This window comes from Ambystoma mexicanum, chromosome 8 (assembly GCF_040938575.1).
Source record: "Ambystoma mexicanum isolate Mex_15411 chromosome 8, UKY_AmexF1_1, whole genome shotgun sequence".
Taxonomy (NCBI): domain Eukaryota; kingdom Metazoa; phylum Chordata; class Amphibia; order Caudata; family Ambystomatidae; genus Ambystoma; species Ambystoma mexicanum.
Genome location: NC_090929.1, coordinates 1,108,438,243 through 1,108,450,828, shown reverse-complemented (window position 1 = coordinate 1,108,450,828; position 12,586 = coordinate 1,108,438,243). Strand labels below are relative to the sequence as shown.

General features: G+C 43.6%; 1 protein-coding gene across 1 annotated transcript in view; it reads right to left on the bottom strand.

The window, feature by feature from the left end:
* The window catches only part of LOC138473213 (protein-arginine deiminase type-3-like), a 211,800-nt gene that overhangs the window by 15,795 nt on the left and 183,419 nt on the right, over positions 1 to 12,586 (bottom strand). The gene's annotated exons all lie outside the window — the stretch shown is intronic.

The following is a 12,586-nucleotide window of genomic DNA, read 5'->3' as shown; positions in this document are numbered from 1 at the left end:
CTGCCCAGGATATGTACATACCATAATTGTTTTCTGTATGCCAATTTCAAACTTATTTTCGTTGCAGTATGCAAATTCCAAGATGGCAGCCTGGAACCCGTTTCAGTTTAGCTTCAGTCAATAATATATCTGGATTTCTATCAGTTTAATCGAGCAACATTCCAAGGACCCAGAATATATATACATTGTTTGGCCCATTAATGCCCTCTTTTTGGTTCTAAAAAACAAGCAAACGCTGGATGTATTTTCACCAGACTAAGTAGTAACTGCTGGGTGGGCCGAAGGCCAGTTTCTCATAAAAGATTGGTGTAAATTGATCCTGCCTTTATTGTTACTGTGAGAGCGAAGGTTCCCTATTGGGGTGTGAATGTAAAATGTAACCTTTGGGACCCATATAACTGTGGGCCACCATTTGAGACAGTATAGCTAGATTATAGGGATCCTGTAACTGTGTTCACCAGAGGAGAATGTGCATTTGCCAGAGTACAAATACTTTGACACACTCCGATCCGAGCTACACCCGAAATCCCAGTTGGTGGCGCACAAACGCAACACCTGGAAGCAGATTGGGTGTTTTGCCCATTGAACTATTTTCTGGTAGCCTGCCTGCCCCTCCTAGATGATGTTCTAGGACAACCAGTCGATTGCACCTGGTTTTCACCCGTGGATAGCCTGCCCATAATGGTCATAATAGTGCTAAGAACTACATTTCGCATGCTCATTGTAGTTCTTAGGTCCTTTTCGACAGTACCAAGCCGGCCAGTGCCAGTATAAAAGGCTTTTGCCTTAAGTTCCATATTTCAGTAGTTATAAAACGTTTAGTGCCCTTGCTTTTATTTTCGTTTTTACTTGCTTTTAAAAGATTTCTGAACTTGCGTTTTATATTGAATTGTTTTGACCTTATCTTCCTTGGAAATTGTATTTTTGTTCATTTGCACATTGTTTGTAATCAGGGTTCTGCTTGAAACGGATTGCTCGCCGACTCACGTGCTATTAACTACATTTCCCATGCTCACTGAAGTTGTTGGAGCCTTTTCTTTGCCGGCTGGCGCGACAGCGCCGAACCGGTTAGTGCCGGTTAGAATGAGTTGGGGCACTGGACGCTGTGGCTATTCAGGTAATTTCTCCTCTATTTGAGCTAATATTCTTTCTAATATAAATGTATTCTTTGGCCTATATCGTTCTTACATTTACCGGTTGTACATAGTATGGCTTGCCCCTCTACTTTTGCCTTATCCTTAGCTGCCGGAAAATGGCACGGGAAGCAATTGTGTCCAGATATCTTCAGAAATAGTCCAGCCCCGGATTACAACCTAATATTTAACCCCCCATGACGGTACACACGATAAAAACACTGACTGTCCAGAACCAGACTCTGTATGCCTGGTGAATGAAAATGTATCTGACCTTCTGCCTATTATGAATACTTCAGAGAATGTCAGTAATCCTCTCTCTCAAAATAATAGTCAGTCAAATACAAGTAACCTGGAGCACGATAGCAATGACCCTCTTATGATGCCTGACCAACCTGATCAGAGCTAGTGTCAACTTTTGTTTCATATAGTCTTATTGAACACAAGGGGCCTCATTACTAGTCCGGCGGTAACCCTTCAGGTGCTACCGGCTGGTTGTGGCCGGACCCCTAAAGAATTACCAGTGCCTGACTTCCCGGTGCCACCAGGCTATTACAAGTCCGGTGGCTAGGAAGTCAGGTGCCAGTAATTTTGTTAATCACCATTCCCATAGAGTCCCGTAGGGCTCAATGGGAGTGGGGACACGGAAGCACCGGCGCCGTTACTAATGGTGCTAGTGCTTCCGTGATCAGTCTGCCTACCATGACTGCTGTGCCCGGCAGGGTCAGACCTGTCGGGCACAGTGGCCCCGGCATGCAGACTGGGAATGTGGCGGTCCGGAAACAAGTGTGCCGGTAGGCTTACGGGCACCCTTGTTTCCGCACTGTCCCTATTGTAATGAGGCCCAAGATCTCTTAATGTACCTGCTATATATTGTGATGACTTCATTTTGGAACATAATCTGGACATGATATGTCTCACAGAAACTTTATTACAAGACCCTTGTGGTCCAATCATGGAATTGTCTGTACCAGCTACTTATTCGTTTTTCTTAAATAATTGTTCTAATTCCAAAGGTGGGGGTGTGTCCATCATTGGGAGAGAAGACTTCCCATTCTATCATATCCCCGTTATTTGTGGAGTTTGTGATATTCTATAATTAAAATTGAAACTTGATCCACCAAATTGTCTCAATCTTTTGATATTTCGGCCACCAAATGATAGGCCCGATTTCAGTGAAGAATTAACCCAACTCCTACAACCCCTAAATAAAACTGGATGTACCACATTACTTCTGGGTGACTTCAATCGGTGATTCCTGGGACACTACTGACCAGGAAGCAGTGAAGTTGGAGAATAACCTTACAAAGACAGCATTCATTATATTAAACAGTGAGCCCACCCACTCTAAAGGTAACATTCTTGATTAGGTATCTACTAGAAATCTTCAAGCAGAGATTATGGAGACCAAAGTCCTCATCATGAGTTGGGTGGAGTGGTAAAATGCATAGGCAATGCTATTACCGCTGCATTTACTGCTCCGCCCAATCTTGAGTTGGGCGGAAAGTGGGAGTTTTAACTCCAGCTTTTTGCTGGTGGTGAGAATCTCCCTTTTCTGCGTGTTTTCTGCACTATTAGCGCAGCACTAAGTGCCCGAGGCTTTAATAGTGCCAAGAAACCCCTGGACCCAATGGGAATGGGGATTTACCTCTCCACCGCAACTCGGGATCCAGCGCAAATTGCACCAGACTGAGTTGCGGCAACGCTAATAGCATTGGACGGTATCCTGGCGCATGCCCTCCAACCCCTGATGAGGCCCGAAGTCTTGTATTTTGTCAGATCACTGTACTCATTCTATTCAGGTATTTTGTAAGCAAAAACTGCAATTGACACATGCACCACTTAAGAAAATAAATCCATATTAGGAATTTCAGAAAAGTCAATGCAATTGACTTCAGTTAGGGGATCACGTTGAAAATGGATCTTATCTCCGATGGGGATAACCCTGAGCTCCTAATTGACATATTTGACTCAATTATGACTAAAATGTTAGATCAGGTTGCCCCTTTGAGAACCACAGTGGTGAGAGACAAAACCTACCATAATAATTGGTATACTAAGGAACTAAAGGAAATGAAGAAATCTAAAAGACAGGCCGAACGCCTTTGAATGAAAACAAAATCTGATGTCCATAAAATAACCTGGAAGGAACTCACAAAAACATAGAGTGCTACATACAATGCTAAGAAATACTTCTTTGAGAAACAAATTGCGAAAGCCGAAAATGGAGTTAAAGAATTCTTTCACATGATGAGAAAGATTGAAAATCCTAGGCAACTGCAAATTCCTTTTATACCATCTACAAATGACTCTTTCAGAATTCAAAAAGCCTGTGCTGACAAAGTCTCAGGGGCTAGAGACAAGATTAAGTCCTCTGTCACGGTTGTCTAGGTCAATAATCCTGCACAGTGAGAGACTGCAATGTTACCAATGAACCCAAAGGGAACATTGAGGTTACAGAATCAGACTTTGTGTTCCAATATATCAATATGGCAGAATTTCTGGGACTTATGAAGAGTATGCATCCTACTTCTTGTTTAGGAGATATTATTCCTTCAAAGATTATACTGGCAAATGGAACTATCTTTGATTCATTCCGTATCCACTTTATCAATTCTTCTTTCAAACACACGGAGCTCTCTCGAAATATGAAGCGAGTCGCGATCACCCCCTTACTAAAAAAGCTGGTAAATATCCCAACAATATATCTAACCTAATACCCATCACAAACACCCCCTTCTTGTTGAAAATCTTAGATAAAGAAGCTAGAAAACAGTTCCAGGACTTTCTAAAATACCAAAATATCCTCCATTGTAAACAGTCATGCTTTACAACTCACCATAGTACTGAGAGTGCTCTGCTGGACATGCAGTCAGGGATGTTAGATATTTCAGAGGATGTGGCTTATTGGTCCTTTTGGATCTGTGAGCGGCATTCAATTTGATGGACCATGATGCTCTTTTGGCAACATTGGGTGAAACAGGCAAGTGCTCTCCCAATGCTATGAAGTGAATCCACTCCTTTCTGTCCGATACGGTCTCAGCTGTCCATTGGGGTGAGGCCCTATCGGACCATACTCCCATCTTTTTTGGAGTTCCACAGGGGACTTGTCTGTACCCAGCTTTGTTTAATCTGTACATCAAACCCCTGGGTGATATGTTAGAAGATCGGAATATGCACTTTAACAACTATGCTGACGACACTCAGCTTCGGCTGCGACAGGAGGGTAATTATGATCAAGATACTGCCAGATTAAATGATATCTTCAAAACAGTTAAGCAATGGGTGGCAAAGCGTTGGATGTGGCTAAACGATTCTAAATCAGAATTGCTACTCTTCGGCTCTCCCCATCAAGGATTATAATTAGATCACAGATACACATATTTTGGCTGGATGGATGTGTTATTAAAACAGACAAAAAATAAAACATTAGGCACTTTCTTAGATGTAACGTTAGCTCTGATGCACACGTGAACAGCATCATACATAACACCCAATACCTCTTAAAACTCTTAAGGAAAATGAGGTGAGCATATCACAGTACATTGAAAGTCTCTTCAGTGGCTCCCCATAAAGCTAGAATCTAATTTAAAATGGCTGTCTTTGCTCACAAAGCAGTTTATGGATCAGCCTTAGACTATCTAAAGAGAAGAATAACAACTTACCAACACATTTAAAGGTTACGTTCAAGCAACACCATGCTATTAAACTGTCCACACCCGAAACGGCAGAAAGCGAAAGGCAAATCTTTTCTTTACATTGCGTCCATTACCTGGGACACTCTTCCACCTAACTTCCACCTAACTTGCACCTGGAAAGTAATTTACTGTTATTCAGAAAGGGGCTCAAAACCTATCTGTTCAGATAAAGTCCCCATTGCTACTTCATCACCGACCTTATTAAGGTCCTGTTATCCGTTCTTTTGTTGTGTCTTGTTGTTTGTGTGATCCACGCCCCAATTGCCAGCGTGGTTTTCAGCGTGTAATAAAATAACATAAAAATTAAAGAAAATCTAAGCAAGCTTTGCTTAACCACAGAACGGACAAAGCAATTTCAAAGATAAGCTCCATCATTCATGAGCTCAAGGTATGTATAAATAGACCACTTCGGTGGACATCTGCAGCAGGCATGGCTATTCATCCATGCACTTCAGAATGCAGCTATGACTATGATATGATATGATGGGTTATTTATAACGCACTTAATACCCAGAGGTTTCTAAGCGTGGACCCAGGGATCGAACCTGTGATACTCCGTATCGTCTTGCTTCCCAGGCGAGCACGTTGCCTACTGAGCTATCCTCCTGACAAATTTGGTCTAGCTGGTCACATAATCTTTTGCACTGAAACTCCAAACGTGCCTCAAAACCTCTGCCTCTAGAATACAGCGCAACCTATGAAAAAGTTCTGTCTAGCTGGGCACATATCGAGTCTCCTGCACTATCGCTCGGTCGTGACCTCCCTCAACACCCACCCTCGTGCCTGACCTCCCAGGTTGCTTTCTGGAGCCTAGCCAGACCTCTAAGTCCTAATCCTGGCAAAAGGCACATACACATATTAACCCTTCACTTAGAACTTTCCCATACCTGGATTTCGGTCCCCGAGGGTGTTCCTACCACAAAGTGCGTTTAGGCCATACAAATGGGAAAAGGCGCTAAATGAATGACTAATACAATACAATACACCCCTCTCACCAAAACCTAGTTGGTGGCATGTGCCCCCAGCCTCTTCCACGAGAACAGTTGGTGGCTGATCCCACCACACGTAGAAGCACATTTGGTGTCCAGTCCACAGCCCCCAGATCCACAGCCAGCAGCACCAAACTCAGAAGCAGCATGGGCATCCATTCTGCAGAATGTCCACCACCTTATCTGGTGCACCAATCTCAGCTCACTTGCAGAACATACACACACAGCCCTGAGGAATCAAGAGCACCTCACTGGCTTGTAGGATACCACACTCACCCCCACACCAAATATGGAAGTACTCCCATTCAACCTTCCACCAATTCCAGGGCGTAATGCTGAAGCTGGTTTAAAGTGCATACTTATGCACTCGTTTACTTTTACACACACACACACACACACACACGCACGCACACGCACACGGACACGCACACGCACACAGACACACAGACACACACACTCTCTCTCGCTATGTGAGTGAGACGATTGTTTACCATTCATAGTTACTCGCTAGTGAGTGAAATAAGTGGATATGTCTGTGAAGTGAGCGGGTACATAATTGAGGGATTGAGGTAAGTAACAATGCTGATTGAGGGCCATGGGATGAGTGAGGTGACTATGTGGTAAATATTAGTGGATAAGGTGAGTGAGATGTATGAGTGATGTTTCACTCCGTCTAGCAGACACTCATTCATTACTGAATGAGTGGGTACATGGTGAATTACCTCAGTTAGTGGTGTGTAGGTGTCTGAGCACCTGTGTTTGTCTTTCTGGTGTGTGTTCAAGCTCCATCGTTTTAAGAAACCCACTGCATCAAATGCAGGGGAAATACTTTCCTTGGGAAAGAGGGATCACTTCACAGCCCCATGTGTGAAGGGGCACATACATAGTATTTGGCACATGTTTACCATTTAATTCACGGCGTGGGTGTTACCTGACAAGCAGACACTCCAGAAAATGTTTGCTTTCCTGGCAGAGTGTGCTTGTCAGGAGTTTAGGGGATCCAATGGCATTGAGAAACTAGGATGAAAAGTTAGGGGTAGCAATGCTAAAATGGCTTTGTAATTTTCTCAGGGCAATGTGGAGCTGGCATCTTAATTATCTGTCGTAATGATTGGCAAGCACATTTGCTTAACTGCATCTGAAATTGACATGAAAATATGGGATTTGGTACGTCAGTGTGGACAGGCTGACCCATTCATCTGAACTGTGGTAAACCAGCAGCGACTAATAAGGTAAGTGTGGTCTGTGTGGGGAGTACAGAAATCACTGTATTCCACCAAAGCCCTACCACTCTTATTACCTTAAACAGTATAGCACACCAATGTTAACCAGCTAGTAAGTAGTTTTCCAATCGCTGTTGTTTCACAATTGTAGGTGGTTTTGTATTTACTGCCATATCTCAAATGTGGGCTTCTCTTTCCCACTGCTGTATCCCAAATATAGGCATTTTGTCCCACCTGACAGTTATCTCAAATAAAGGTGTTTTCTACCTACCGTATCTCAAATGTGGGCTTTCCTTTCCCACTGCTGTATCTCAAATGTAAGCATTTTCCCCACTTGCCGGGTATCTCAAATCTAATTGTTTTGTACCTAGTGCTGTATCTCTAATGTAGAAATGTTTAACCACTTGCCATCTGGGAATAGGCCGGACCAGAGTGGAGTGCAGGGAAGAAGAGAAGCATCTGAATGGGGGGGATGGTTTTTGAGACCCACGGTTTACCCTTCCCTGAAGGGTCAACGGGGAAACAGGGGTGTGAGATGGTTCCAACTTAATTGGGCCACTGATAGATGGCCTAAATGAAAACAGGGGAAAGAGAGGTGTCCAGATCTTGGAATTGATGGACCGCAAGGCACAGGGAACACATCCCACCTGGAGCAGCCTGTGGGGGTGGTAAGTGCTGGAAATGAATGCGCAGAACTACAAACCCAGGGCCTAGTAGCACTTATGTTCAAACAATATGATTGGGCCTGATCTTTTCATCCACCAGGTAAGCAATGTGCTCTCTGATCAGGTGATGCTTACGCTGATCTGTCTGGGAGTTAATGCCCTGAACTCCTTTACCTGGGACCCAGTATCAGCTATGTACTGAAGCTCTGAATGGGCTTGCTCTTAGTCTCTTGTGGAGATGCACTACTCTCTGCTATCAGATGACCTCTCTAGCAAACTGAGCTCTGCGAAGGGACAATGATGCAGTGTCATTAAACAATAAACTAGGATGGGAATTCCAAACAAATCTCTGTGAACAAATACCCCGGACATGGAAAAATTGGCCCATTAGCACTTATGCTCTAGCATGAGATATGGACTGACTTTGTTCCACCTTCAAGGGAATATGCTCATAAATCAGGTGAGGAATCTGGCAAGGCAAGCTCCTGCAAGTGACATCGATATGCTGTCGCCTGTTATCAATACTCAAACCAAACACTAGACCAGGAATACTCAACCCTCTGCTGCACGTAATAATGTCAGTCAGACACAGCATCAACAACATGGCATGGTCTGATGCTAGACCTTCGGGTTCACATAGTACCAGTCATCATATTTAGAATATATCCGTATGTCAGATAGCAAAGAACCTGATGTAACTGTACACTGAGAAGGTGTCATCCAATAGGCAAATGCAGATTCACCAAAACACAGGGATGACCATTGACCTGCAATCACTTAGCCCAGTAAAGGTCTGGCATCAGGCAACTCAACACTGATGACACTGTCAAGCAGGGAAAGACGCACTCAAGCTTGGTAATCAGAACAAACTCCACACTAGACAGAGAATGTCTCTTGGATATCTAAAGTTCCGAACCTCTAAAATAGGGAGATACGGTCACCTCAGCAGGCACTGGAAGGTAATCAGAACCAGGTGGCTCCCTCACATTCGCACAGATACTCAGGCATACCAATATGCTAATTCTCTCATCTTCACCAACAAACAATAGAATGCAGCTATACCACTCAATTTATTTGGCCTAGCTGCACACATACCTATACACCTCTACTAACACCTCAACAGTCTTTAGGTTGGAGCGATCCCACATGAACAATCGGTCTAGCTGCACCCATAATCTCATACACAAGCACCACATCTGCTAGAATTCAGCTACCCATGACAATTCCGCCTATATGTGCACATTCTACTGCTCTCACACAACCACAAACCCCATGACTAGCATTAGAATGCAGCTACACACCACATAAACTGGCCTGGCTGCACACATACCGAGTGCACCCAAGCACTTTTTACTACTCTACTCTCTCCACTGACCCGGAATACAGTCCCAGAGGGCGTTCATCCTACACCACTTTGAGCTCAGACCAATGGTAAAAAGGCGCTATGCAAGTGCCTAATAAGATAACACAATGGAGCTGCCCCGAAGGAGGCCAGCATAGTATTCATCAGACTATCAGACACAACCTAGATAGTTGAGCAACGTCTTAATATTAATGGATTATTTGCTCTTCACTTGCATCTATTTTGGATGTGATGTGGAACAAGTTGTGAACAATCTCGAATATGACAGCAATACAATTGTAGATTATTTTCTGGCTAGCAATTACCTGCTTTGGTGTAAATATATTGTCTGCTGCAAAATATAAATCGGGTCCAGTTTTTACAGGCATACACAGTATGGCTGTTTTTTTTATTTTCTCACACTGTATCTGGAATCACGTCAGTGATATGTAACAAATATATGTATCTAGTTATCCCAGAAGGATTGTGGTACACCGTCTTTAGTATTGCTTTATTGAAATAGACCAAATATTTCTGTACTGTGCGTATAGTGTTTCTATTTGCAGCAGCACCTTCTGATGGGCATGTGCACCACGTGACGTTTCTTTGTTTTCATCTGTTCATTAAAGCTAAACATCAAGATTACTGGGAATGGAACACATTACCGCTTCAGTATCAAGCCAAAACAAACACCTTCAAGACAACTCGCAACATCCCATTAATCAACTTCATTGACATTGCAAAGGCCCTATCGAATATCCTCTTCAAACGTCCCGCACAGCTGCTCATCTAAGTGCCAAAAAGTGGGTGAAAGTGAAGTGAGAGACAAAATAAAAGCAGTATACCAATAATTCCCATCCTATAGGCTTGCTAGGGAGAATACCCCCAATACGCTCTCCTAAATATCACCAGGAAAGGCTCCTCCATAGCTTTAAAAGTGGGTTCACATCCTGCCCCCAAAGTATATAAAATGCACATGATTTGACTCTCAGAAACTGTCTTTCAAGTTATCCTGGAGCAGAAGCAGTCCAAAAAATCTCTAGCCAATTCCACATGGGTGAACAAGAAAACTTCTTCTGGTGCGCCAACGTGAGGTTAACAGGATAACCAAGCATTGCCGAAACCCCTCACTGTTTAAGCTGTTTCCAGATGTCTATGCGAGCCCTCTTCCAAGCCACATCTCCTGGCTCATGTCAGGGACTAGGAGAATCCCATGGCTCTCATAACACACCTCCTTGCAATGAATCAGCAACTGCACAATTCCCTAACCTCAGAAGATCGAAACCACCACCTACACCATGCCATCATTTACAACATTGTGCTCTGCCCCTTTGTTTGGAGTCCGATATGCCATATGACCAGAGGGAAATCAGAAATTCCTCACCCCATTTTCAGATCTGCCACCACATTCTCCAATTTGGATCTAGAGAGGAACATTTTGAGAAAGGCACTCGCAAGACCTTTAGCTGGTATAATCTCCATGGGTTACTTAGCAACTCCATGAGAATGTTTTCTGCTGCACACTATTTGATCTGTATCATTTGATCGAATGTTATCATTGCTTTCACTTTCTTCTTCCTTTGGAACTCCAGCCTATCATTTACCTTTCAAAGAAATGTCAGATATAGGCACGCGTGGTCACTCTGGTTGTCGTGGCGTTTATCCACACGTCTGCTGCATTCAACAGCACTTTCCAAGATGGACCATTGGAGATTTCAATGTGGTCTGGTTCTTCGGGAAGACCCGTTGCTGTCATTTCTGCTTCCTGTGTCAGCGTCTCTTATGGCAACAACAGAGATTGTGTCCTTGCGTATCAACACTGAGATATCGGAGTCCTAGCTCAGTGCTCTTCTCTGTTGCCCGTTTCCTGTCTATCCTTGTTCTGTTCCTCATTCAAAGAAGTCCTCTTGTTTATTACCCATGTCCGTCTGTTTCAGTTGTCTACTTACTCCTATTACTTTCTTGTTTGTCGACCTCCTGCCTCTCAAATTACTTCCACGATTTTGCTGACTTGCCACCGTTCTTACTTACCTGAACCTTGGATCCAGCTGTCACACCTCGAGGAACTGTAGTTTTTTTCCCTTCCTCAGAAGGGTTTTTCCTGTGACTGCTTGGTGGTCTCTCCAGGGGTCATTCTGCCTGAGACTTGACTAGAACAGGCAGGGTGGCTTCAGAAGAGGCGGGTCCTTACTTGCCATATTCTCGAACCTATCATACAACATGACAGGCTCTATCTCCAGCTCCATCTGCACAGCGAAAGCACCAGGTGAGCTCAACCACAGAGAAATCTGACAAGACATCACTCAACTGCACGTTTTCTGCCAGATACGTTCAGCAACTTAGCCTCCTCAGCCTTAATGGCAATCTCAGTTATGCAGGTTTTCAAGTTTAAGTCATCATGGCCATTAGCTTCCAATGGTGTTTTTTCTCTGTGGGTGAATGTTTCCTCACCTAGAGTTTCTGTAGAAGATGCCATATTTTTCCCTATGAGCAGCACATCAAGGCTTAAAGAATTCCTCATGACTTTTCTTAAGTCTCAGCTCAGCATTTTGCTGAGGGTCTGTGCTAGGCAAAGATGGCTTACACAAATACAACAGGGGGCTTCCCTTACCTAGCTTCTCTACTTTGGAATGCCCTACCACCAACTCTTCGAGCTGAAGAATCACTCATGGCATTCCGCAAGGCCATGAAAACCACACTATTTGCATGATTAACATCACACTCACCTCTCGTGAGTGCTTACTGCTTCTTCTGTTAACTTGCAAAGTGTAACCTATCATCAATCATGTATAAATGTACTAATGTACAACATGCATGTATAAATGTATAAATGTACAACATGTATGCCTAACCCATTTGTACCTTCTCTGTAACTAAGTTCTCCTCAAGTAACAGCGCCACGATGCCCATGGGCTATTTGTGAGCTATACAAATGTAAAAATAAATAAATAAATATCATCAAACAAGTGCCACACGAGCCACCGTTATGGAGCAGGGTACCACAATGGCCTGCATGCCTGCGTAATCAAAAGACTTTAAATCTATAAAATGCCACATGAAGGCTCATCCTTAGCTGAAGGAAAGGACAGTCAGTCAGCAACCAACTCAAAAGCATGCAATGGCTTCCGGTGCCAGCCAGGATCTCTTTCAAGGTCATGGGCCTCTAGAGGCCCATACCTGGAGAGGCCGCTCCATACGGCAAAGCAAAGATCCTATGATACCACCCTGTCAGATCTTTATGCTACACGTGTCAGGGGCCTGCTTATCCCAAAGTAATTCATTCAATTGCTCCCCACTTCAAAAACAATGTCCCAGAAGAAGATACATGTGCCCCCTTATGTAATATCTCTCAGGGCAAAGCTCAAGGCCCATCTTTTCTAACGCGATGGCCCCGAAAAAACGTTGCTGCAATCTGCCAAAGTGCCAATAAGCAATTAAGTTATGCAGTGAATTGTCTAAAATGTTATCAAAATGAAAATACACAACAGGTAGCTGTGTACCATAGTTCTTCAATGTCAACAAGGGTTTTTGTGTGC